Source organism: Nyctereutes procyonoides, unplaced genomic scaffold (assembly GCF_905146905.1).
Source record: "Nyctereutes procyonoides isolate TBG_1078 unplaced genomic scaffold, NYPRO_anot_genome, whole genome shotgun sequence".
In the NCBI taxonomy this organism is placed as follows: Eukaryota; Metazoa; Chordata; class Mammalia; order Carnivora; family Canidae; genus Nyctereutes; species Nyctereutes procyonoides.
In genome coordinates, this window is record NW_026575028.1 from 7,343,327 (window position 1) to 7,368,148 (window position 24,822).

Here is a 24,822-nt window from a genome sequence, read left to right on the forward strand (position 1 = left end):
AAGAGCTTTTTATTGGGAGGAGGCAGACGATAAGCAAAGGCACTGAAGCTATTTCAGTATAACAACCAGGATGCCCACAGGTCCCAGGGTTAGCACAGAGGCCAGTAAGGCTGGAGCAGAGTGAGCAAAGGAGTAACAGAAGGGGAGGTCAGAAGGAAGCAAGAGGTCAGGTGGTCTCATAGGCCATTCCAAGGATGGCAGGTTTTCCTCTGAATGAGATGGGTAGTCGTTGCAGGATTTGAGTAGAGCAGAGGGAGTGCTTTGATCTGATTCATGTCTTAAAGATTTCTCTCTGGTTGGAGAATGGATGGTAGGAAAACCAAGGAGGAGGATGCAGGTTAGGATAGTATTGGATTAATCCAAGTCAGAGCTGATGGTGGCTCTTCCACCAAGGAAGTAGGAAAGGAGACAGTGAGAAGTGGGTACCATTTGGAAGGGGAACCTAGTGGAATTTGCTGATGGGATAAAGTCAAGGGTAACTCCAAGGTTTGGGGCCTGAGAAGTCTTAAATATGGAGCTGTCTTCTACCAATATGGGAAGACCTTAGGAGGAAGTCTGGGGAATGAAGGATTCAGGAGTTGAATTTTAGATACAAGAGTTAGAAATCCAAATAGAGAAAGACAGTCAGAAGTTCAATACCTGAAGTTTGGGAGGGGGATCTGGGAAGCAGCCAAACTGGGAGACATTAGCATATACTTGATATGAAAGCCAAGAGTCTGCATGAGAGGACCTAAGAATAAGTGACAATAGGAAAGAGAAGAGATCCAAGGACAGGGCCAGGAGGTCAGGCAGGGAAGGAGAAAGGGGCCAAGGAAACCAGGAAGAAGCAGCCAGTGAGAGGAGGGGAGAAATAAGAGTGTAGGATCCAGGAATGCCAGCAGAGAAACTGCTCCCAAAAGGAAGAAATGATGACTCTGGTCCAAGGCTGCTGGTGGGTCTGGTTAAATGAGGATGGAGAGGCTCAGCTTCATCAGTAATCAGGGCAGTGAAAATGAAGGCCACAGGAAGTACCATTTGATATCATTCAACTGGTAATAGATATTAAGCCTGACAAGACCATGTGTGGGAAGAGGTTTCATTTCAATACAACAACAGGCTCCCCTGTATATAGTGAGGAGTGTAAATGGGTACAGCTTACCCTGGAAAACAACCTGGCCTTTTTCTCATGATGTCGCAATATGATGCTATACAACTCAGCGATTCCTCTCCTGGGTATCTAACTCAACAGAAATGCCTGCACAGGCGCACCTGGGGATGTGTAAATAGTCTTCTCAACGGTGCTGTTTATTAGTGCAAAGAGTTGGAAGCCCGGGAGGTCACTGCAGGAAAGCGGATAACTGAATTGTTTTCTTTGCGTGCAGAAATACTACATGGCAGTGACCATGAAGGAACAGAATCACTTATATTTAAAAATATAAGTCAGATCATGCACTTGGCTCAGATCCCTCAATGACTTTCCCTCTCTGAATGAAAGCCAGTCTTCAGAAGGCCCTGCAAACTCTGGTGTGCAGCTGAGATCCTCATCATTTTCCTTCTGGCTCAGGACAAGCAGGTGCACAGGTGCGTGCCTCCACTTCCTGTCCCTTCTACCTGGAGAGCTCGTCCCCCAATATACACAGGCACCTTTCCCACTGTTCTTCACATGCCAGCTCCTCAGTCAGGACTTCCCAGACAGTCCTCCTTACTGTGATCTATCTCCCTTAACCTGTCTGCTGTCTTTCCATAGTCCCCATCACCCTGATTTTCCTCCCCTGACGAGAATAGAAGCTCCTGGGAGGTGGGATGTTGTTTTGTTCTAGTGCCTGGCAAGGTGCCCGGCACTAAGGCCACCTCCAGTGTAGGCAAGGCAGTCCTGGGCAAAGATTCCTTTTCTGGGCCACTGTCTAGATAAACAGTTTGAGTCACATAAAATCAACATGTTGGCACCATTCTGGCAACTCAATCTTCTGTGATCCCACACCTGTCAACAGACGCGAGCTGACTCTAGGCTGTTTTCCTGGAACTGAGGTCTGGCTATAGAGCCCCCCAAGGGCCCCTGGGCATGAGTCCCAGAGCTCCTTGGGTCAAGTTCATGTGTAGGGTAGAGAGGGTCAGAGGGCACACTGGAGTGGGAAGCAGGGCAGTGGAGACTGGGCCCGGGTCTAAACGTGGTACTGCCCAGTGAACAGAATGTATCACTAAAAATTATTCAGTGAATACCCTGAACTTGATTTTTTCCATCCCTCTTCTTCTGTCCAAACACTGGCTCCCCACCCCAGAGTACAGGTTACCAGCTCACATAGAGAGGTAGACACAGAGAACAGCAGAAGGGCCCCTGTCCATGCCCAGGGCTGGGTCATCTGGAGGTGTCATTCAGGGAAGCAGAGCATCTCAGCATCCACGTATGAGCTTTCTGGCCTCCAGGGCTCAGGCTATCAACCTACAGCACTCACATAGGTGATGCAGTCACTCTGTCTTCGTTAGGGACCTTAGCTGGAAGCACAGATCAAATCTCCCAATGGTGTCTAGTGAGGAAGCCAGGTTGGGGGATGGGTGGGGGCACCCAGTGAGGCCCCACTCCTCTTAGGGGCCAGAGGCTCTAGAGGGCAGGGCCAGCCTCTCTGCTCCCTGGACCTTGTCCTGAACCTGGGGATCTCTTGCAAAGTGCATGTCATATCTTACCTTCCTAGTCCTCTGAGCAGCCCCTAGGATGAAAGGGTTGTGATCCCTCTTTGTACAAATGGAGAAACTAAGATTCAGAAATTTTTTTTTAATTTTTATTTATTTATGATAGTCACAGAGAGAGAGAGAGGCAGAGACACAGGCAGAGGGAGAAGCAGGCTCCATGCACCGGGAGCCCGATGTTGGATTCGATCCCGGGTCTCCAGGATCGCGCCCTGGGCCAAAGGCAGGCGCCAAACCGCTGCGCCACCCAGGGATCCCAGATTCAGAAATTTTAAGTCATTGGCCCAAATTGACACACTAAATGATGGAGATGGAGTCAGGACTTAGGCATGTCCGTTTGCCTCCAAAACTCACAGCACCAGCATCCCATACCCCACGTTTTTCAGGAACACGAAGCCCACCAGAGCCTGGGAATCTGACCTCTATAGAGCTTCATGTGTAGCCTTCAAAGCCCATAGCAGGGAACAGGGCAAGATTCCTAGGAGGCATCGAAGGGGCTCTGAATACATGAGCCCCAGACGGAGAGGGACACTGTGGACTTCAAGGTGGGTGTGCACCTGAGCAGAGTCTGTCAAGTGCCATTTCAGACCAAACCCTCCTGCCCTCTGGTCAGGGTGCTTACTCACTGTGGACAAGTCACAGGGGATGACAAAACGCAGAGTTCTATGGGATCAGAGCCTGGAGCCTTCTGCCATGGTAGACTGGGGACCTGTCCTCAGAGCAGAGTTTCACCTGCCACAAGCTAGACAGGTGGAGGTGACCTTCTCAGCTGGCCAGTCCTGGGAAGGGCAGCGCCAGGGTTGGCCTCAGACACTGTCTCATCCCAGCTCCTGTGGGAGAAAGAGCCAGACCCCAACCGGCACAAGAGCACAAGGCAGCGCTGACTCTCAGGGAATTCTCAGAAAGCATTTGCCCACTCCCAGGACCCCCTGAGCCAGGCCTGGAGCCAAAATGAACACTCAGGGTGAAAGACGGTGGAATTCCCCTGTGAAAGAAAATGTGGGGGCACCTGGGTGGCTCAGTGGATTAAGTGTCTGACTTCAGCTCAGGTCATGATTTTAGGGTGCTGGGATCGAGTCCCACGTCAGCTCCCTACTCAGTGGAGAGTCGGCTTCTCCCTCTCCCTCTGCCCTTCCCTGCCCTCTCCCTGTTCCTGTGTGCTCTCTCTCTCTCAAATAAATAAATAAAATCTTAAAAAGAAAGAAGGAGAAATGTGAGGGAGTTAATTTTATTTCTGAGAGGAAGAGGATAGTGACAATAGAGGGCAGAGGAAGGAAGACGAGGAAGGGGGAATGCCCAACAACAGAGCTGGAGCCGGGGCTATAGAAATGGACACACGAGGCCTGTAGGAGAACACGTGGTCTAAGACCCAATTTGTAGTCCTCCCTGCTGCCCTGTAAATTCTCTCCATCTCCCCAGGCCATCAGGGAAACCTGCCACACAGACATTTCACGGTCACGTGGGGAGGTGAAGAGGTGAGTTTTGAAAAAAAAAGAAAAAAGTTGCAAGGTTGACAAACAGGATCTGCTCAGGCAGTCGTGATAAGATCGCTGCCTTGCAGGGACCCAAGGCCAAATGACAGAGAAAGGATTCCCGCCTCCACCCCCTGCAATCCGAGAAATCTTGAGGAAGAACGCTGGACTTTCCACAATGGGGATGAGAGAATGAGCCAATCTGATCCTGGTATTGAGAGGTTGGATGACTCAGCTGTCCCGCTGCCACCTTTCTGGTAAAAGTGTGTTCATACTTTCCGTCTGGGTCGAACGTGACTACACACATATCTCTGCTCTGGTCACCAGGGTACTGGTTTTCAAAGTATCTCACCCAGAAAACATTCTTGGGTCCAGTTGTGTAGGAGATGACTCCTTGATGACTGCAGGCCACCATAGCTCTGTGGCCCTGAGTTAACCTTGTTACTTCTCTGAGTCTTCATTCTCTCATCATCAATTAGGGATCCCAATAACTACCTCCCACGTCATAGGGATTAGACAGAAAGGCCCTGTGATGGTTAGTTCTATGTACCAACTTGGCTTGACCGCAGCCCCGCCCCCCCTGATATTTGGTTAAAGATTATTCTGGGTGTTTCTGTGATGCTATTTTTGGGTGAGATTTACATTAAAATTGCTGGCCTTTGAGTAAAGCCAATTGCCCTCCTTTATATGGGTGGGCCTCATCCAATCAATTGAAGGCCTGAATAGAATAAGACTGACCTCCTTGAGCAAGAAGAATTTCAGCAGATGGCCCAACCTTTGCTCTTTCCTGGCTCTTTACCCTGAGAACCCACTGTGCATGTTTTGGACTTGTCAGCCTCCATAATCACATGAGCCAATTTCCTAAAACAAATTACTTTCTCTTGGTAGATGATAGATAGATAAATAGATGATAGATAGATAGATAGATAGATAGATAGATAGATAGATAGATCTAGATAGATATACATATGTATATGAAGAGCCCTAAACACCCTCCCCATACCCAGCGTGCTATAAGAGTGTGGTCAGAGTCTCTGCCCCCAGAGCTGCTGTGAAACTGAAAGGAGACAAGCATTGCTCACAAGTTGGGGCTTATCAGCTCTGGGTCTTATCACTTCTTCTTGCCTCCCTGCTGGTGAGATGCAGAGTTCATGTGATTCTGAAGCAGCTTTAAAGAGACTATGGTAGGGAGGTGCCTAGTGGCTCAGGGGTTGAGCATCTGTCTTTGCCTCAGGGTCCTGGGATCAAGTCCCACATCGGGCTCCCTCAGAGAGCCTGCTTCTCCCTCTACCTATGTCTCTGCCTCTCTCTGTGTGTCTCTTGTGAATAAATAAATAAAATCTTAAAAAAAAAAAAAAGACCGTCGTAGACTGTCATGAAGGCTGTTTCATCTGCATAAACTTCCCTAATTGCTCCTCTGGTGAGCAGGGGCATGCTTTCTCATGGGGATAGGATTGCTGGATGTAGGAAGATCACCATCTTTTTCCTCTAAGAGAGATGCTCCCTGCTGTGTTAAATGTGTACAATCTGAGAGGTATACCTCAAGCTAAAGAGGCTTAAATATGGAAGTACCTGGGATGCCTGGGTGGCTCAGTGGTTGAGCTTCTGCCTTGGGCTCAGGTCATGATCCTGGGATCTGGGATCGAGTCCTGCATGGGGCTCCTGCATGGAGCCTGCTTATCCCTCTGCCTGTGTCTCTGCCTCTCTCTGTGTGTCTCTCATGAATAAATAATAAAAACTTTTAAAAATATATGGAAGTGCCTTTGGAAACACTCTGGCCACTGCTCTTCTTTTGCAAATGGAGAAGAGAGGCACAGGAGAGGCTATTTGCATAGGACAGCTAGGGACAGAACCAGGGGCAGAGCCCTGGCCCACTGGCATCATGCTGAGTGGTTTCAGGTAACTTGTGTCACTGAGAAACAGATCAAGGAACTTTCTCCAGATCACAGTGCAGTAAGTAGTGGAGCTGAGATCTGAACCCAGGTCCACTACATTTTGAAACCCATTTTGCCCCCAGGACAGCAAACCGAGATTAACTGCGGTTTCAATTTCTCCAGGAGTGGAATTTTAAATCAGTCAATCTGGGATTTTCCAGTCAGCTCCAGTGGGGTCATCTATCACAAGGGACCTCTCCATCCCTGAAAAGAAGAGGAGGAAATCCACCTAATGAGACCCCCTGCCGTTCCCCCTACAGGGACCCCTAAACAAAATCTTTTAAAAAATAAAATAAGGGATCTCTGGGTGGCGCAGCGGTTTGGCGCCTGCCTTTGGCCCAGGGCGCAATCCTGGAGATCCGGGATCGAATCCCACTTCGGGCTCCCGGTGCATGGAGCCTGCTTCTCCCTCTGCCTGTGTCTCTGCCTCTCTCTCTCTCTCTCTCTCTCTCTCTCTCTCTCTCTGTGACTATCATAAATAAAAAAATAATTTAATAAAAATAAAATAGGTAAATAAGTAAATCTATGCTTTAAAATACAAACCATACTTTGACTATGATGAGTAACATACCACTCAAAACACACCCCAACACTAAGCTATGCCACCATGTCACGACTAGAAATTCACTGTCCCGCCTCATGGTCCTTCAGGCCTGGCCCTTCCTTTCCCTCTTGGCTTCTGGTCCAAATCTTACCCCTGCATCAGGCTCTGGCCCTGAGGCCTCCCTATGAACTGCAGGAATCAGTGACTCAAGTGTGGGTGGCCACAGGCCACAGGCGCAGGCTTTGTGAATGTGACAGGGCAGCCCACATGGGGCTCTGCCATCAGGGACTGTCCTCGTGCACCTCTTCTGGTTGCCACAATCACTCTCACTCAGTAGATCTAACACTGAGGGAATTCTCGTAAGGAACGGACAGCAAGAAGGGTCTGAGGATTCCAGAACAGCCATACCCATGGGCCTTCTAATTCAGGAAGGGGAACAGTGCTCAGAACCCAGGGCACTTCAGAGCCCAGATCACCTCTCCAGTGAGCCACCACTTTACTCCTTCTAGGCATTTTCCTGCTTATGTCCCCTTTCTGGCAGCCCATCACCCAGGTGGGCACAGCCCTGACCCTAAAGCCCCATCCCAGGCCCCTGGTTCAGCATGGTTTCTCCCAGAAAGCCTGAGGGCACGGTGGTCACATGGTACATCCAGAAGTCTCCAGGACACCTCCAGGCTGGCCTGGCCTCACCTGACCCCCAGCCCTGCCTCTCTTGGATGTGCTCCTGTGAACAGTGGCATGGATACCTTCCCGAGTCTAAGCGCCAGGAGAAATAGCTCCAATATTTGCTACAAGAGAAAAGGTCCAGATTTATAAATACCTGACTACAAAGAGCCCACACATGCATACCCTTGCCTCCACTCTCCTCCACCACAGCCTCTGGCGGCCACCCCCACTTGCCACCTTTGCCAGGCCTCAGCAGTCAGGAAAATATCTGGAGATTTTGGACACTCCCTGCACATAAAAATAAAGAAAAATAAATCACAGAAGCAGCATGGGATTTTACATCAGAAAGATCTCAATGTTACATCTCTGTCACTTCCTAGCTATCTGATCTGTGGTCACTTAACCTCACTGAGCCTCAGTCTCTTCATCTGCAAAGAGGGAGCAACAAAATCGAATTCACAAGATTGACGGGAGAGTTAAAATAAAGAACAGGTGTGACAAAACACATGGTAGATGCTCCATTAGCGACTCTTACTCCTCCTTTGCGTACACGCTTGGCTTAGGTTGACCAGAGTCCATTTCTTTTGGCTGCCGCTGAGAACACAGACTCAGAGAGCCTGTGACCCCTTCTTGCTCTCCCTTCCCAGCCCCTACATAGCTCTATACTGGGGGGACGTTTGTCACGTTTTCTCGCTAAGCAACAATTTGAATACCCTCCCTGGGTTGAGGAATTCCCCTTTTCCCAAGGTAAAAGTCAGAAAACTTGCTTTACCGGCCTCCTTTGCAGCTAGGTGCAAAGGCATGTGACCCATGCCCCACCAACCAGAGGTAACTAGATGAATTTAACTTGTAGGTGAAAATAGAGCAGAAGGACACAGCTACCACAGGGGATGCACGGCCTGGTGATGGAGGAGGTGGAGGCTCAGCATTCGGGGGCTGCTGGAGAGTATCAGGGGGGCCAGCACGAACAGGATGAGATGTACTACCTGTGACCAGGGAGGGTGGCAGTCCTTCCTGATGTAGTCATAGAGTCTGGGTAGCCTACAAACTAGTTTCCCTGGTCTTCCCCAAGGTTCCCCAGGAATCAAATATCCAAAAACAAATGTCTCTTCTGACCACAACAGGAATGACTTCTATATTTGCTACTAGATATGCAACTAAGGACACTGATTGTTTTTTTTTTCAGCCTTATCAAGGTGTAATTGACATATAAAGTCGTGAGATAAAGTGTAGATCATCGTAGTGATTTGATATACATATGCACTGTGATTCGATATACATATGCATTCTAGTTCACTAACACCTCCACCCCACATACTCACATATTTATCCTTCCTTCCATTCTATCTTCTTTACTTTTTTTTTTTAAGATTTCATTTATTTATTCATGAGAGACACAGAGAGAGAGAGAGACAGAGACAGAGGCAGAGGGAGAAGCAGACTTCCTGCAAGGAGCCTATTGCAGGACTTGATCCCAGGACCCCGAGATCACAATCTGAGCTGAAAGCAGACACACAACCACTGAGTTACCCACTGAGTCCCCCCTCTTCTTTTCTTTTCTTGGTGAGAACATTTCGGTTCTACTCCTAACAATTTCAGTTATCCAACATATTATAGTTACTTATAGTCACCATGCTATACATTACATCCTCAGACCTTATCCATGTCATAGGTGAAAGTTTGTCTTTCTAACCTCTCCTTTTACCTCTCTTTTTACTAACTTCTCCCTATGTCCCCCAGCCTCCAGCTCCTGGCAACCACTTTTCTACATTGTCTCTGTGAGTTTGACTTCGTTTTCTTTTTAAGATTCTACATATATCATGTAGTATTTGTCTGTCTTTGTCTAGCTTATTTCACTTAGTATAATGCCCTTAAGATCCATCCATGCTGCTTTCCTTCCGCGTGGTTGTTGGGAACTCTGAAGCAAACAAGTGGTGAATACAATTTGGAGAGGACTTGGGGGAGAATAAGTAACGAATTTTCTCAACCTATAATGGCATCTAATTCAGCTGTAGAAATTGACAATGAAAGTGACAATTCTTCTGGTAGCAGCTTATTTAAGACTCAGTGTGTCCCTTACTCACCAAAACAGGGACAAAGAAACCCTATTAGAAAGTTTGTTCGTTCATCTGGAGGTGTTGAAGCAAGAGATTCATCTAGTGACTCCTCTTTTGAACCAAGACCACTGACTTTAAAAGCTATTTTTGAAAGATTCAAAAAAAAGAAACGTAAAAAGAGGAAATATAAGCCAAAAGAAAGACCAAGGGGAAGACCAGAAGGAAGAAAAACCACTAGACGCTCCCAAATAAATAAGAAACAAGTTAAAGACAAAGGATCTGGGTTCCCATTTTTAGAATCTGAGAATGTAAAAAAGCCATTACCATGGAGAAAGATTTTAAGCTTTGAGCAAGCGGTGGCAAGAGGATTTTTCAACTACCTTGAAAAATTGAAGTATGAATACTATCTCAAGGAATCCTTGAAACAAATGAATGTTGGTGAAGATTTAGAAAGGGAAGATTTTGACAGTCGTAGATACAAATACTTGGATGATGATGGATCTCTCTCTCCTATTGAAGAGTCAGAAACAGTGGAAGAGGCTGCAACAACTCTTGAACATGATGATGGATGTGATATCAAATTGGTGGACAATAATGAATTCATAGTAAGTTCTGAAATACCAAGAAAATGAATCTGTATTTAGGACAAGAGGAATATACTGAAGAAGCTGCTTCGTCTAAAAAGAGAGCATCAAAATCCAAAAACATGGGACAGAGGATAGAATGGTCTGAAAAGGAAGAGATAGGAATATGAATATTAAGGCTTTTCACTTGAAAACAGTGTCTGGACTTAAAGGTATTGGCGTATCCCAACAATGTGTACAGTTCTAGAGTGTGATAGTTTAGGGGTGAATACGATTTGAACTCATTCATGTTTAGAGGATGTTTGAGAACCAGGAAGATCATTTATCTATTTAGACCCTAAATGGGGCTCTAAAGAAATTGGACCTCAAAGATTACAGTGGGGAGTTTTTGAAGTATGTCCATATTCAAGTGGAGATCCAAGAAGACCTCTGGACAGTGACGGCTGTGGATTGAACAAAAGTTTGTTTTAAAAGTGCTATTTTGGTTGAAGATCATCACTCTGGCTTTGGTGGAACTATGGTGATTGGCGGCAGAAGGAATCACATGTCAAATATCTTAAATAAAAATATCTTAAATAAAAATTTATTAATTTAAAAAAAAAGATCCATCCATGCTGTTACAAACAGTAGGACTTCCCTCTTTCTCATGACTGAATAATATTCCTCTGTGTATATGTACACAAGCACACACACACACACACACACACACATCCCATCTTCTTTATCCATTCACACAGGGATGGACATTTAGGTGGCTACCATACCTTGGCTGTTAGAAATAATGCTACAATGAACATGGGAGTGCAGATATCTCTTCAATATCTTGTTTTCCTTTCCTTTAGATGAATACTCAGAAATGGGATTTCTAGATCATAAGGTAATTCTATTTTTAAGTTTTGAGGAAACTCCATACTGTTTTCCACAGTAGCTGCACCAATATATTCCCAGCAACAGGGCACAAGGATTCTCTTTCTCCACATCTTCATTGACACTTATTCTTGTTTTTGGTTTTGTTTTGATGAAAGCCATTCTTATAGGTGTGATGTGACATCTCATTATGGTTTTGATTGGCATTTCCTTGATAACTGGTGATGTTGAGCACCTTTTCATATACTTGCTGGCCATCGATATGCCTTTTTTAGAAAAATACTGAATGTGTATGCCTTTTTTAGAAAAATACTGAATAGTTTCTCTGGCCATTTTTAATCCAATTAGGAGTTTTTTGTGTGTGGGTTTTGTTTGTTTGTTTGCTATTGAATTGTATGAGTTTTTATATATTTTACATACTAACCTCTTAGCAGGTATGATTTGCTAATATTTTCTCCCATTCCATAGATTAACTTTTTATTTTATTGATGGCTTCCTTTGCTGTGCAGAAGCTTTTGCATTTGATGCAATTCCTCTTGTTTATTTTTGCTTTTGTTGCCTTTGCTTTGGTGTCAAATAAAAAAAAAAATCATTGCCAAGGATGATATCAAGGAGCTTACCTGCTATGTGTTTTTTCTGGAAATTTTATGGTTTCAGATCTAAAATACATCCAAATGTATTTGAAGATACATTCAAATCTTGAAGTTATTTTTAGTTGATTTTTGTGTATGATGTGAGTTAGGGATCCAGTTTCATTCTTTTGCATGTGGCTGTCCAGTTTTCCCAGCACCATTTACTGAAGGAATTATCTTTTCCTCATTGCATATTCTTGGCTTCTTTGCCATAAATTAATTGACTAAATATGTGTGGATTTATTTCTGGGCTCTTTATTCTTTTTTTTTTTTGGCTCTTTATTCTGTTTGATTGATCTGTGTGCCCATTTTATGCGAATACCAAACTGTTCTGATTACTGGGGCTCTGCAATATAGTTTGAAATTAGGAAGCATGATGCTTAGAGCTTCATTTTTCCTTCTCAAGATTGCTTTGGTTATGCAGGGTCTTTTGTGGCTCCATACAAATTTTAGGATTGTTTTTTCTATTTCTGTAAAAAATGTCATTAGAATTTTGATAAGGATTGCTTTAGGTAGTATGAACATTTTAACAATATTAATTCTTCCATACATGAACATGAACTATCCTTCCATTTACTGGTGTCTTCTTTAATATCTTTGATCAACATCTTATAATTTTCAATGTACAGATCTTTCACTCCTTGATCAAATTTATCCCTGGGCATTTTATCCTTTTTGATGTAATTGCAAATGAGAGTGTTTTCTTTTCTTTTGGGGTAGGTGGGCAGAGGGAGAGAGAGAGAATCTTAAGCAGACTCCACACCCAGCATGGAACCCAACACAGGGCTTGATCACAACCCGTAGATTATGACCTGAGCAAAAATCAAGATTTGGATGCTTAACCAACTGACCTACCCATGCAAATCACAAATAAGAGTGTTCTCTTAATTTCTCTTTCTGGTAGTTCTTTATGAGCATATAGAAACCTAATTGATTTTTGTACAATTGACCCTTGAACAATGCAGGAGTTAGAGGTGTTAACCCTCCACACAGTTGAAAATCCTTGTATAACTTTTGACTCCGCCAAAACTTGACTCCTAATAGCCTAGGGTTGATCAGAAGCCTCACCAATAACATAAATAATTAACACATAATTTGTATATGTATTATTTTCTGTATTCTTATAATAAAGTAGGATAGAGAAAAGAAAATGCTATTGAGAAAATCATAGAGAGAAAAAAGAAAATCATAGAGAAGAGAAAATACATTTATAGTACATTAGAAAGTACATTTACAGTATTTATTTAAGGGAAAAAAACCCACATATAAGCAGATCTGTACAGTTCAAACCCATGTTGTTCAAGGGTCAGTGATATATTGATTTTGTATCCTACAACTTTACTGAATTTGTTTATTAGTTCTAACTGTTTTTTGGTGGAGTCTTTAGGATTTTCTATATATAATATCATGTCATCTGCAGTTAAGACAGTTTTGCTTCTTCCTTTCTAATTTGGATACCTTTTATTTTGTTTTCTTGCCTAGCTGCTCTGCTAGGAATTCTAGCACTGCATTGAATACATGTGTTATGAGTGAGCACTCTTGTCTCATTTGTGATGTCAGAGAGAAAACCTTTCAGTTTTCACTGTTGAGTATGATGTTAGTTGTGGGCTTGTCATACATGGCCAATATTGTTTTGAAGTTTGTTCCCTCCATACCTAGTTCATTAAGAGTTTTTATCATAAATGGATGCAGAATTTTGTAAAATGCTTTTTCTGCATTTATTGAGATAATCATAATGATTTTATTTTTCATTTTGTTAATGTGGAATATCACATTGATTTTCAGATGTTGAATCCTCTTTGCATCTCTGGAATAAATCACACTTGATGACGGTGTATGATCCTTTTAATGTATTGCTCAGTTTAGTTTGCTAATATTTTATTGAGCACTTTTGTATCTATGTTCATCAGGGATAGTGACTTGCAATTTTCTTTTCTTATAGTGTACTTATCTGATTTTGATATAAAAGTAATGCTGCCTTACAAAATGAATTTGGAAGTGCTCCTTTTCTTCTATGTTTTGGAAGAGTTTGAGAAGGATTGGCATTAATTCTTCTCTAAATGTTTGTTACAATTCACCAGTGATGCCATCTGATCCTTGATTTTTCTTTGTTGGGAGGTCTTTGATTATCAGTTCAATCATCTTCCTAGTATTTGATCTGTTCAGATTGTCTGTTTTGGAACACCTGGGTGGCTCGGTTGGGCATCCAACTCTTGATTTCAGCTCAGGTCATGATCTCAGGATTGTGGGATCGAGCCTGCTTGAGATTCTCTCTCTCCCTCTCCCTCTGCCCCTCTCTCAAAAAAATAAAAAATATTTTTAAAATAAATATTGTCGAAACAAATGGTGGGTATTTGTCATTTCTAATGGCTGAGTAATATTCCATTGTACCCACCATTTGCTTCAACGTGGATGGAACTGGAGGGTATTATGCTGAGTGAAATAAGTCAATCGGAGAAGGACAAACATTATATGGTCTCATTCATTTGGGGAATATAATAGTGAAAGGGAATAGAAGGAAAGGGAGAAGAAATGGGTAGGAAATATCAGAAAGGGAGACAGAACATGAAGACTCCTAACTCTGGGAAACGAACTAGGGGTGGTGGAAGGGGAGGAGGGTGGGGGGTGGGGGTGAATGGGTGACGGGCACTGAGGTGGGCGCTTGACGGGATGAGCACTGGGTGTTATTCTGTATGTTGGCAAATTGAACACCAATAAAAAATAAATTTATTATTAAAAAATTTAAATACAAAATGTATTTTAAAAGCCAAAAAATAAAATATTTACATGAATGTATAAATAATAAAATAAAATAAAGATTGTCCATTTCTTCATGATTCAGTCTTGGTAGGTTGTATGTTTCTAGGAATTTAGCCATTTCTTCTAGGTTATCCAATTCATTGGCATATAATTGTTCATAGTAGTGTCTTATGGTCTTCTGTATTTGTGTGATCATTTGTTTTAGTTGTAATGTCTCCTCTTCCATTTATAATTTTATTTGAGTCCTCTCACTTTTTTGTGGTGAATCTAATGAAAAACTTGTCTATTTTCTTAATTTAAAAAAAAAAGCTCTTAGTTTATTGTCCTTTTCTATTGTCTATTTAGTCTCTATTTCATTTAGTTCCACTCTGATAACTGTTATTTCCTTCCATCTACTAACTTTGGGCTTAGTTTGATCCTAATTTCTTGAGATAAAAGTTAGGTTGTTTACTGAGGCCTTTTCCCCCTTTAATGTAGGCATTCATTGCTATGAACTTATCTCTTAGAATTCCATATGTTTTGGTATGTTGTACTTCCATTGTCATCTGTCTCAAGTTTTAAAAATTTCTCTTGACTTTATCTTCCACTCATTGGTTGTCCTGCAGCGTGTTTTTGACATTCATGTATTTGTGAATTTTCCAGTTTTCTTATTTTAATTCATTCTAATATCATACTATTGTGGTTAGAAAAGATGCTTGAGGTTATTTTAATCTTCTAAAATTTATGAAAACCTGTTTTGTGCCCTAGCATATAATCTATCCTGGAGAATGTTTCATGTGCACTTGAGAAGAATGTGTATTCTGTTGCTACTGGATAGAATGATGTAAATGTCTGTTAAGTCTATCTGGTCTAACATGTAATTTAGGTGCTATGCTTCCATATTGATTTTTTGTCTGGATGTTTTGTCCATTGTTGAAAATGAGGTAGTGAAGTCCCCTATTTTTATGATATTGCTGTCTATTTCTCCCTTTGGGTCTGTTAATATTTGCTTTATATACTTGGGGTACTTCCAGTGACCCCTTTATTATTATATAATGGCCCTCTTTGGCTTAATGTCTATTTTTGTCTAGGCCTGCTTTCTTTTGGTTTCCATTTGCATGGGATATCTTTTTCCATCCCTTCACTTTCAGTTTAAGTGTGTCCTTAAACCTAAGGTGAGTCTCTTGGAGGCAGCATGTAGCTAGATCTTATTTTTTCATTACTCCACTCTATGTCTTTTGATTAGAAAATTTTTCCCATTTACATTTAAAGTAATTATTGATAAGTAAGAACTTATTGTCATTTTGTTAATTGCTTTCTAGCTATAATTGTAATTGTTTTGCCTCTTCTTCTCTTGCTCACTTTCTTTGTGATTTGGTGATATTTTATAGTGGTATGCTCAGAGACCTTTCTTTTTGTCTTTTGTGTATTTTACTATAGAGTTTTGCTTTGTGATTACCATGAAACTTACATTAAACATCTTATAACACTCTATTTTAAGCTGATAGCAACTTAAGTAAGATTAGGCACATATTAAAGCTCTACATTTTTTTCTCCCTTCACACACATTTTATGTTTTTAATGTTACAATTTACATCTTTTTGCTTTGTGTACCCATTCACAAGTTGTTGTTGTTATGGTTTTTAATACTTTTACCTTTTAAGCTTCATACTACAGTTATAAGTGATTAACCCACCATCATTACATTAGAGTATCCTGAATTTAACTATATGTTTACCTGTACCGGTAAGATTTATACATTCTTATGTTTTCCTGTTGCTAATTGGAATCCTTTCATTTTAGTTGTTGTTGTTTTTTTTTTAAGATTTTATTTATTGAGAGAGATAGGTATAGCATGAGCTGGGGGGTGCAGAGGGAGAGGGAAAAAGAAAATCTCAAGTAGACTCTGCAGTGAGCACAGAGCCTGACATGGGGTTTGATCTCATGACCCTGAGATCATGACCTGAGCTGAAATACCGAAATCAAGAGTCAGATGCACAGCCAACCTAGCCATCCAGGTACCCCCTTTCATTTCAGCTTTAAAAAATCCCTTTAACATTTCTTGTAAAGTTAGCCTAGTGGTGATGGGGAGCTTTCGTTTGTCTGGAAAACTCTCTCCTTAATTTTTTTTTCTTTTTTTCTCTCCTTCAATTCTAAAGGACATTGTTGCTGGGTAGAGTATTCTTGGTTGGCAGGTTGTTTTTTTTTTCTTTCAGCACTTTGAATATACATGCCACTTTTTTTTAATTTTTATTTATTTATGATAGTCACACAGAGAGAGAGAGAGAGAGAGGCAGAGACACAGGCAGAGGGAGAAACAGGCTCTATACAGGGAGCCTGATGTAGGACTCGATCCCGGGACTCCAGGATCATGCCCTGGGCTGAAGGCAGACAGACGCTCAACCGCTGAGCCACCCAGGCATCACTACATGCCACTTTCTTTTGGCATGAAAATTTTCTGCTGAAAGATCTTCTCATAGTACTGTGGGGTTCCCTATGTAACAGGTTTTTTTTTTTTCTTCTTTGGCTACTTTTAAGAGTCTCCTCTTGTTTTTAACTTTTGATGACTCAATTATAATGTATCTTATTGTGGGTCTCTTTGGAATCTTCTTGTTTGGAACTCTCTGGACTTCCTGGATCTGAATGTCTGTTTCTTTCCCTAGGTTAGGGAATTTTTCAGCCATTATTTCTTTGAATATTTCTACCCCTTTCTCTTTTTCTTTTCCTCCTGGGGCTTCTTTTCTAAGGTTTATTTATTTTTATTTGAGAGAGAGAGTGGGGGACAAGGGGCAGAGGGAGAGAGAGAGCATCTTTTTTTTCATTTTTATTTGAATTCAATTTAGATAATATATACTGTATTGTTAGTTTCAGGGGTAGAATTTAGTGATTCATCAGTTGCATATAACACCCAATGCTCATTATATCAAGGGCCCTCCTTTGTGCCCATCACCTAAGTATCCCATCCTCTCACCCACCTCCCCTCCAGCAACTCTCAGTTTGTTGCCTACAGTTAAGAGTCTCTTATGGTGTGCCTCCCTTTCTGTTTTCATCTTATTTTTCCTCTCTTCTCCTTGGTTCATCTATTTTGTTTCTTAAATTCCAAATATAAGGGGCACTATGTCTCTGCCTCTCTGTCTCTCTCATGAATAAATAAAATCTTTTTTTTAATTCCAAATATGAGTGAAATTATATAGTGTTTGTCTTTCTCTGACTGACTTGTTTTGCTTAGCATAATACCCTCTGGTTATATCCACATCATTGCAAATGGCAAGATTTCATTCTTTTTGATAGTTGAGTAATGTCCCATCATATAAATGTATATATGTGTGTGTGTGTGTGTGTATATATATATATATCCCATTATATATGTATATATGTATACATATAGCCAAAATATGAAAAGAGCCCAGATGTCCATCAACAGATGAATGGATAAATAAGATATGATATATCACATATTTTGGCTATTGTGCACATTGCTGCTATAAACATTGGGGTGCATATGCCCCTCCAAATCACCATATTTGTATCCTTTTGATAAATACCTAATAGTGCAATTGCTGGGCTATAGGGCAGTTCTATTTTTAACTTTTTGAGAAAACTCCATACTGTTTTCCAGAATGCCTGCACCAGTTTGCATTCCCACCAAGAGTATAAAAGGGTTCCCCTTGAGAATCTTTTAAGGAGATTCCACAGAGCCCAACATGGGGCTTGATTTCACTACCCTGATATCACGACCTGAGTGGAAACCAGGAGTTAAATGCTCAACTGATTGTGCAACCAGGTCCTGCCTCCTTCCTGGGACTTCTATAATGGTATCCCATAAGTCTCTTAAGCTATCTTTACTTTTTCATTCTTTTCTTTTCTGATTAAATGAATTTCACTGTCTCTGAGTTTGCTTATCCTTTCTTTCACTTGTTCTAGTCTGCTACTGAACCTCTCCTCAATTTTAGTTCAGTAATTGTATTCTCAGTTCTATGATTTATGTTTGGTGCTTCCATATATTTCCTATCTCTTTGTTAAAATTCTCACTTTGTTCATGCATTGTTCTCCGGACCTTAGTGAACAACACCTTTATGGCTATTTTTTGGACTCTTTATACAAAAAAATCTCTTATCTCTATTTCATTAAGTTCTATTTCTGGAGTTTTACCTTGTTCTTCTGTTCACAACATATTCCTCTGTTTCTCCACTTTTCTTGACTTTTTTTTTTTTAGTTTTTTTTTTTTATTCATGAGAGACATAGAGAAAGAGGCAGAGACATAAGTAGAGGGAGAAGTAGGCTCCCTGCATGGAGACTGATATAGGACTGGAGCCCAGAACCCTGGGATCATGACCTGAGCCAAAGGTAGACGCTCAACTACTGAGCCACCCAGGCACCCCTTTTCTTGACTCTTTGCATTGGTTTCTACACATTAGATAAAACAGCCTTCACTTCTAGTCTTGAAGGATTGGTATCATGTAGGAGATGAACCTTATTGTTCAGCCCATCCTGAGCCCTTAGTTGTCTCTCAAAACTACGTGATTGTCAAGCCACCTTTTTTGTTCTTAGTGGCTCCCAGCAGTTTAGCATGTACCAAGACCTGTCAGTGTCCCAGAGGGGAGGATCTTATCACTTAAATACAAGCTTATTAGAAGCTGGACCCTTAGGCAGTAGCTTTTAAAGTAGGCAAATAGATCTCCTTCAGAGAAAGACTGAGAAATGAATATTTTTATCTGCTCCCTCTGAGCCCTAGGACAATAGCTGGTTAAGAACTGTTTCTTTTTGGGATGCCTGGGTGGCTCAGTTGGTTTAGCATCCAACTCTTGATTTTGGCTCCGATCATGATCTTGGGGGTCCTGGAATTGAATCCCACATCACGCTCCATGCTCAGCAGGGAGTCTGCTTGAGGATTCTCTCCCTCTCCCTCCACCCCTCTTCTCTCTCCAAAATTAATAAATAATTTTTTAAAAAAGAATAATTTTCTTTCTTTCTTTCTTTCTTTCTTTCTTTGGCCACAATCCTGTGAGATCCACAAACACAAGCTTTGCTAGCCACCAGAGCCAAGTGATCAAGGGCTGCATCCTCTAACTAGCAGCTGCAAAAGCCAGAGCATCAAACATGTGCACAAGCTCTCCCAAGGAGATATAGGTTACCTGGAGTAGGCCAGAAGGTAAACATGGAGAAAACTCTGCCAGCCTCCCCACATCTGCTTTCTGGGAGGATCACAAGTTAGCCCCTAGATGTGTGTTAAATTAGAAGGCTGCCCCTTAGGCAGCAAATTTTAAAGTATGCAAATATGCCTCTTTCTGGGAAATACAGAGGTAGACATTTCTGTCTGCTCTCTCTACTCTGAGTCCTGGAGGGCATCCCATTAAGAAACCATTTCTTTGTTTGCTATACCCTTGTGGGCCCTGTAGATACAAGCCCCATTGTTTTTCCTAGCTAGGTATCTGGGGACCCCGGCCCTCAAGTGGAAATCTTAAAAGTTAGGGCATAAGATACTGGGTCCATGCCTTTGCTCCTCAAGAGAAATTGGGCGTTGTGAATTCTCTCCCAACTGTATGTTGTTATGCCATGGTAGGGGTAAGGGTTATGGCAAGATTGTGTCCCAGACTTTCCTACCCATTTTGAGGTGGGTATTTTCTCATCCATCCAATGTATAGAAGTCACTGATTTGATTCCTGGATTTCTTTCAGAGGAAACTGCTCCAAGTGTAGCTATAGATTAGGTGAGTCCATGGGAGGAGGTGAATTTAGGAGCCTCCTATGTTGCTATCTTGGATCGGACAATACCTGGTTGTTTTTAATACAGTCTGTTACACTGCATTAAATTTCACCAGTGTGGAATTGATTCTTTTTTTTAAAGATTTTTATTTATTTATTCATAGAGACAGAGACACAGGCAGAGGGAGAAGCAGGCTCCCCACATAGAGCCCGACATGGGACTCGATCCAGGGTCTCCAGGATCACACCCTGGGCTGCAGGCGGCGCTAAACCGCTGCGCCACCGGGGCTGCCCTGGAATTGATTCTAAAATATCCACTTTAAAGACTCCTAGGAGAGGGGGCCGCTGGGTGGCTCAGTGGTTGAGCATCTGCTTTTGGGCTCAAGTCATGATCCCAGGGTCCTGAGATTAAGTCCTGCATCAGACTCCCCACAGGGAGCCTGCTTCTCCCTCTGCCTGAGTCTCTGCCTCTCTGTGTATGTCTTTCATGAATAAATTAAAAAAAAAAAGACTCCTAGGAGCAACATTTGTTGCATTTATTAGGAGTTTTTGTTTTCCTTATCAACAGTCCATGAGATCAGATACACTAAGGAAACAGGAGGAGATTTGGCTACTTTGAGCAAGGGGAACAGAGGAAGTCTGTACTGGGTTAGAGGGTTCAGTAGGGTTCAGTGGGGCCTAAAAGCTGGTGTGAGAGACCCTAAAATGTAGGTCAGACACAGGAAAGGAAGCAAGAAGAGCAAGAAGACGTCATGGCAAACCACTTCCCCCTTGCTCACTCTGCTCCAAACACACTGTTGTGTCTTATAGGTGCCAGGCAGAGTCCAGATATAGAGCCCTTGCTCTGGCTCTTCCTTTTATGAATATCACTCTCTCCTTCCAGTAGCTGCCTAGATCCTCACCACTCCTTCAGGTCTGCTCAAATATCAACTTCTGTCTCACTCTCTTTTTTTAAAGATTTTTAATTTTTTTTTTATAAATTAATTTTTATTGGTGTTCAATTTACCAACATACAGAATAACACCCAGTGCTCATCCCGTCAAGTGTCCCCCTCCGTGCCCGTCACCCATTCACCCCCACCCCCCGCCCTCCTCCCCTTCCACCACCCCTAGTTCATTTCCCAGAGTTAGAAGTCTTTATGTTCTGTGTCCCTTTCTGATATCTCCCACACATTTCTTCTCCCTTCCCTTATATTCCCCTTCACTATTATTCATATTCCCCAAATGAGTGAGAACATACACTGTTTGTCCTTCTCCGATTGACTTACTTCACTCAGCATAATACCCTCCAGTTCCATCCACGTTGAAGCAAATGGTGGGTATTTGTTGTTTCTAATGGCTGAGTAATATTCCATTGTATACATAAACCACATCTTCTTTATCCATTCATCTTTCGATGGGCACCGAGGCTCCTTCCACAGTTTGGCTATTGTGGACATGGCTGCTAGAAACATCGGGGTGCAGGTGCCCCGGCGTTTCATTGCATCTGAATCTTCGGGGTAAATCCCTAACAGTGCAATTGCTGGGTCGTAGGGCAGGTCTATTTTTAATTCTTTGAGGAACCTCCACACAGTTTTCCAGAGTGGCTGCACCAGTTCACATTCCCACCAACAGTGTAAGAGGGTTCCCTTTTCTCCGCATCCTCTCCAACATTTGTTGTTTCCTGCCTTATTAATTTTCCCCATTCTCACTGGTGTGAGGTGGTATCTCATTGTGGTTTTGATTTGTATTTCCCTGATGGCAAGTGATGCAGAGCATTTTCTCATGTGCATGTTGGCCATGTCTATGTCTTCCTCTGTGAGATTTCTCTTCATGTCTTTTGCCCATTTCATGATTGGATTGTTTGTTTCTTTGGTGTTGAGTTTAATAAGTTCTTTATAGATTTTGGAAACTAGCCCTTTATCTGATATGTTATTTGCAAATATCTTCTCCCATTCTGTAGGTTGTCTTTGAGTTTTGTTGACTGTATCCTTTGCTGTGCAAAAGCTTCTTATCTTGATGAAGTCCCAATAGTTCATTTTTGCTTTTGTTTCTTTTGTTTTCGTGGATGTATCTTGCAAGAAGTTACTGTGGCCAAGTTCAAAAAGGGTGTTGCCTGTGTTCTCCTCTAGGATTTTGATGGAGTCTTGTCTCACATTTAAATCTTTCATCCATTTTGAGTTTATCTTTGTGTATGGTGCAAGAGAGTGGTCTAGTTTCATTCTTCTGCATGTGGATGACCAATTTTCCCAGCACCATTTATTGAAGAGAGTGTCTTTCTTCCAGTGGATCGTCTTTCCTCCTTTGTCGAATATTAGTTGACCATAAAGTTCAGGGTCCATTTCTGGATTCTCTATTCTGTTCCATTGGTCTATGTGTCTGTTTTTGTGCCAGTACCACACTGTCTTGATGACCACAGCTTTGTAGTACAACCTGAAATCTGGCATTGTGATGCCCCCAGCTATGGTTTTCTTTTTTAAAATTCCCCTGGCTATTCGGGGTCTTTTCTGATTCCACACAAATCTTAAAATAATTTGTTCTAAGTCTCTGAAAAAAGTCCATGGTATTTTGATAGGGATTGCATTGAACGTGTAAATTGCCCTGGGTAACATTGACATTTTCACAATATTAATTCTGCCAATCCATGAGCATGGAATATTTTTCCATCTCTTTGTGTCTTCCTCAATTTCTTTCAGAAGTGTTCTATAGTTTTTAGGGTATAGATCCTTTACCTCTTTGGTTAGGTTTATCCCTAGGTATCTTATGCTTTTGGGTGCAATTGTAAATGGGATTGACTCCTTAATTTCTCTTTCTTCAGTCTCATTGTTAGTGTATAGGAATGCCATTGATTTCTGGGCATTGATTTTGTATCCTGCCACGCTACCAAATTGCTGTATGAGTTCTAGCAATCTTGGGGTGGAGGCTTTTGGGTTTTCTATGTAGAGTATCATGTCATCGGCGAAGAGGGAGAGTTTGACTTCTTCTTTGCCAATTTGAATGCCTTTAATGTCTTTTTGTTGTCTGATTGCTGAGGCTAGGACTTCCAATACTATGTTGAATAGCAGTGGTGAGAGTGGACAATCCCTGTCTGGTTCCTGATCTTAGGGGAAAGGCTCCCAGTGCTTCCCCATTGAGAATGATATTTGCTGTGGGCTTTTCGTAGATGGCTTTTAAGATATCGAGGAAAGTTCCCTCTATCCCTACACTCTGAAGAGTTTTGATCAGGAATGGATGCTGTATTTTGTCAAATGCTTTCTCTGCATCTAATGAGAGGATCATATGGTTCTTGGTTTTTCTCTTGCTGATATGATGAATCACATTGATTGTTTTACGAGTGTTGAACCAGCCTTGCATCCCGGGGATAAATCCTACTTGGTCATGGTGAATAATTTTCTTAATGTGTTGTTGGATCCTATTGGCTAGTATCTTGTTGAGAATTTTTGCATCCATGTTCATCAGGGATATTGGTCTGTAATTCTCCTTTTTGGTGGGGTCTTTGTCTGGTTTTGGAATTAAGGTGATGCTGGCCTCATAGAATGAATTTGGAAGTACTCCATCTCTTTCTATCTTTCCAAACAGCTTTAGTAGAATAGGTATGATTTCTTCTTTAAACGTTTGATAGAATTCCTCTGGGAAGCCATCTGGCCCTGGACTCTTGTGTCTTGGGAGGTTTTTGATGACTTCTTCAATTTCCTCCCTGGTTATTGGCCTGTTCAGGTTTTCTATTTCTTCCTGCTCCAGTTTTGGTAGTTTGTGGCTTTCCAGGAATGCGTCCATTTCTTCTAGATTGCCTAATTTATTGGCGTAGAGCTGTTCATAATATGTTTTTAAAATCGTTTGTATTTCCTTGGTGTTGGTAGTGATCTCTCCTTTCTCATTCATGATTTTATTAATTTGAGTCTTCTCTCTCTTCTTTTTAATAAGGTTGGCTAATGGTTTATCTATCTTATTAATTCTTTCAAAGAACCAACTCCTGGTTCTATTGATCTGTTCCACAGTTCTTCTGGTCTCAATTTCGTTGAGTTCTGCTCGAATTTTAATTAACTCTCTTCTTCTGCTGGGCGTCGGGTCGATTTGCTGCTTCTTCTCTAGCTCCTTTATGTGTAAGGTTAGCTTTTGTATTTGAGTTCTTTCCAGTTTTTGAATGGATGCTTGTATTGCGATGTATTTCCCCCTCAGGACTGCTTTTGCTGCATCCCAAAGATTTTGAACAGTTGTATCTTCATTCTCATTAGTTTCCATGAATCTTTTTAATTCTTCCTTAATTTCCTGGTTGACCCTTTTATCTTTTAGCAGGATGGTCCTTAACCTCCACGTGTTTGAGGTCCTTCCAAACTTCTTCTTGTGATTGAGTTCTAATTTCAAGGCGTTATGGTCTGAGAATATGCAGGGGACGATCCCAATCTTTTGGTATCGGTTCAGACCCGATTTGTGACCCAGTATGTGGTCTATTCTGGAAAAAGTTCCATGTGCACTTGAGAAGAATGTGTATTCAGTTGAGTTTGGATGTAAAGTTCTGTAGATATCTGTGAAATCTATCTGGTCCAGTGTATCATTTAAAGCTCTCGTTTCTTTGGAGATGTTGTGTTTAGAAGACCTATCAAGGGTAGAGAGAGCTAGATTGAAGTCACCAAGTATAAGTGTATTATTATCTAAGTATTTCTTTACTTTGGTTAATAATTCGTTTAAGTATTTGGCAGCTCCCACATTCGGGGCATATATATTGAGGATTGTTAAGTCCTCTTGTTGGATAGATCCTTTAAGTATGATATAGTGTCCCTCTTCGTCTCTCACTACTGTCTTCGGAGTGAATTTTAGTTTATCTGATATAAGGATGGCTACCCCTGCTTTCTTTTGAGAACCATTTGAATGATAAATGGTTCTCCAACCTTTTATTTTCAGGTTGTAGGTGTCCTTCTGTCTAAAATGAGTCTCTTGTAGACAGCAAATAGATGGGTCCTGCTTTTTTATCCAGTCTGA

General features: G+C 41.8%; 1 pseudogene; it reads left to right on the plus strand.

Moving 5' to 3' along the window:
- The first annotated feature begins 9,176 nt into the window (after positions 1-9,176).
- Positions 9,177-10,516, plus strand: LOC129503470 (TATA box-binding protein-associated factor RNA polymerase I subunit D-like; annotated as a pseudogene).
- Positions 10,517-24,822: the final 14,306 nt, after the last annotated feature.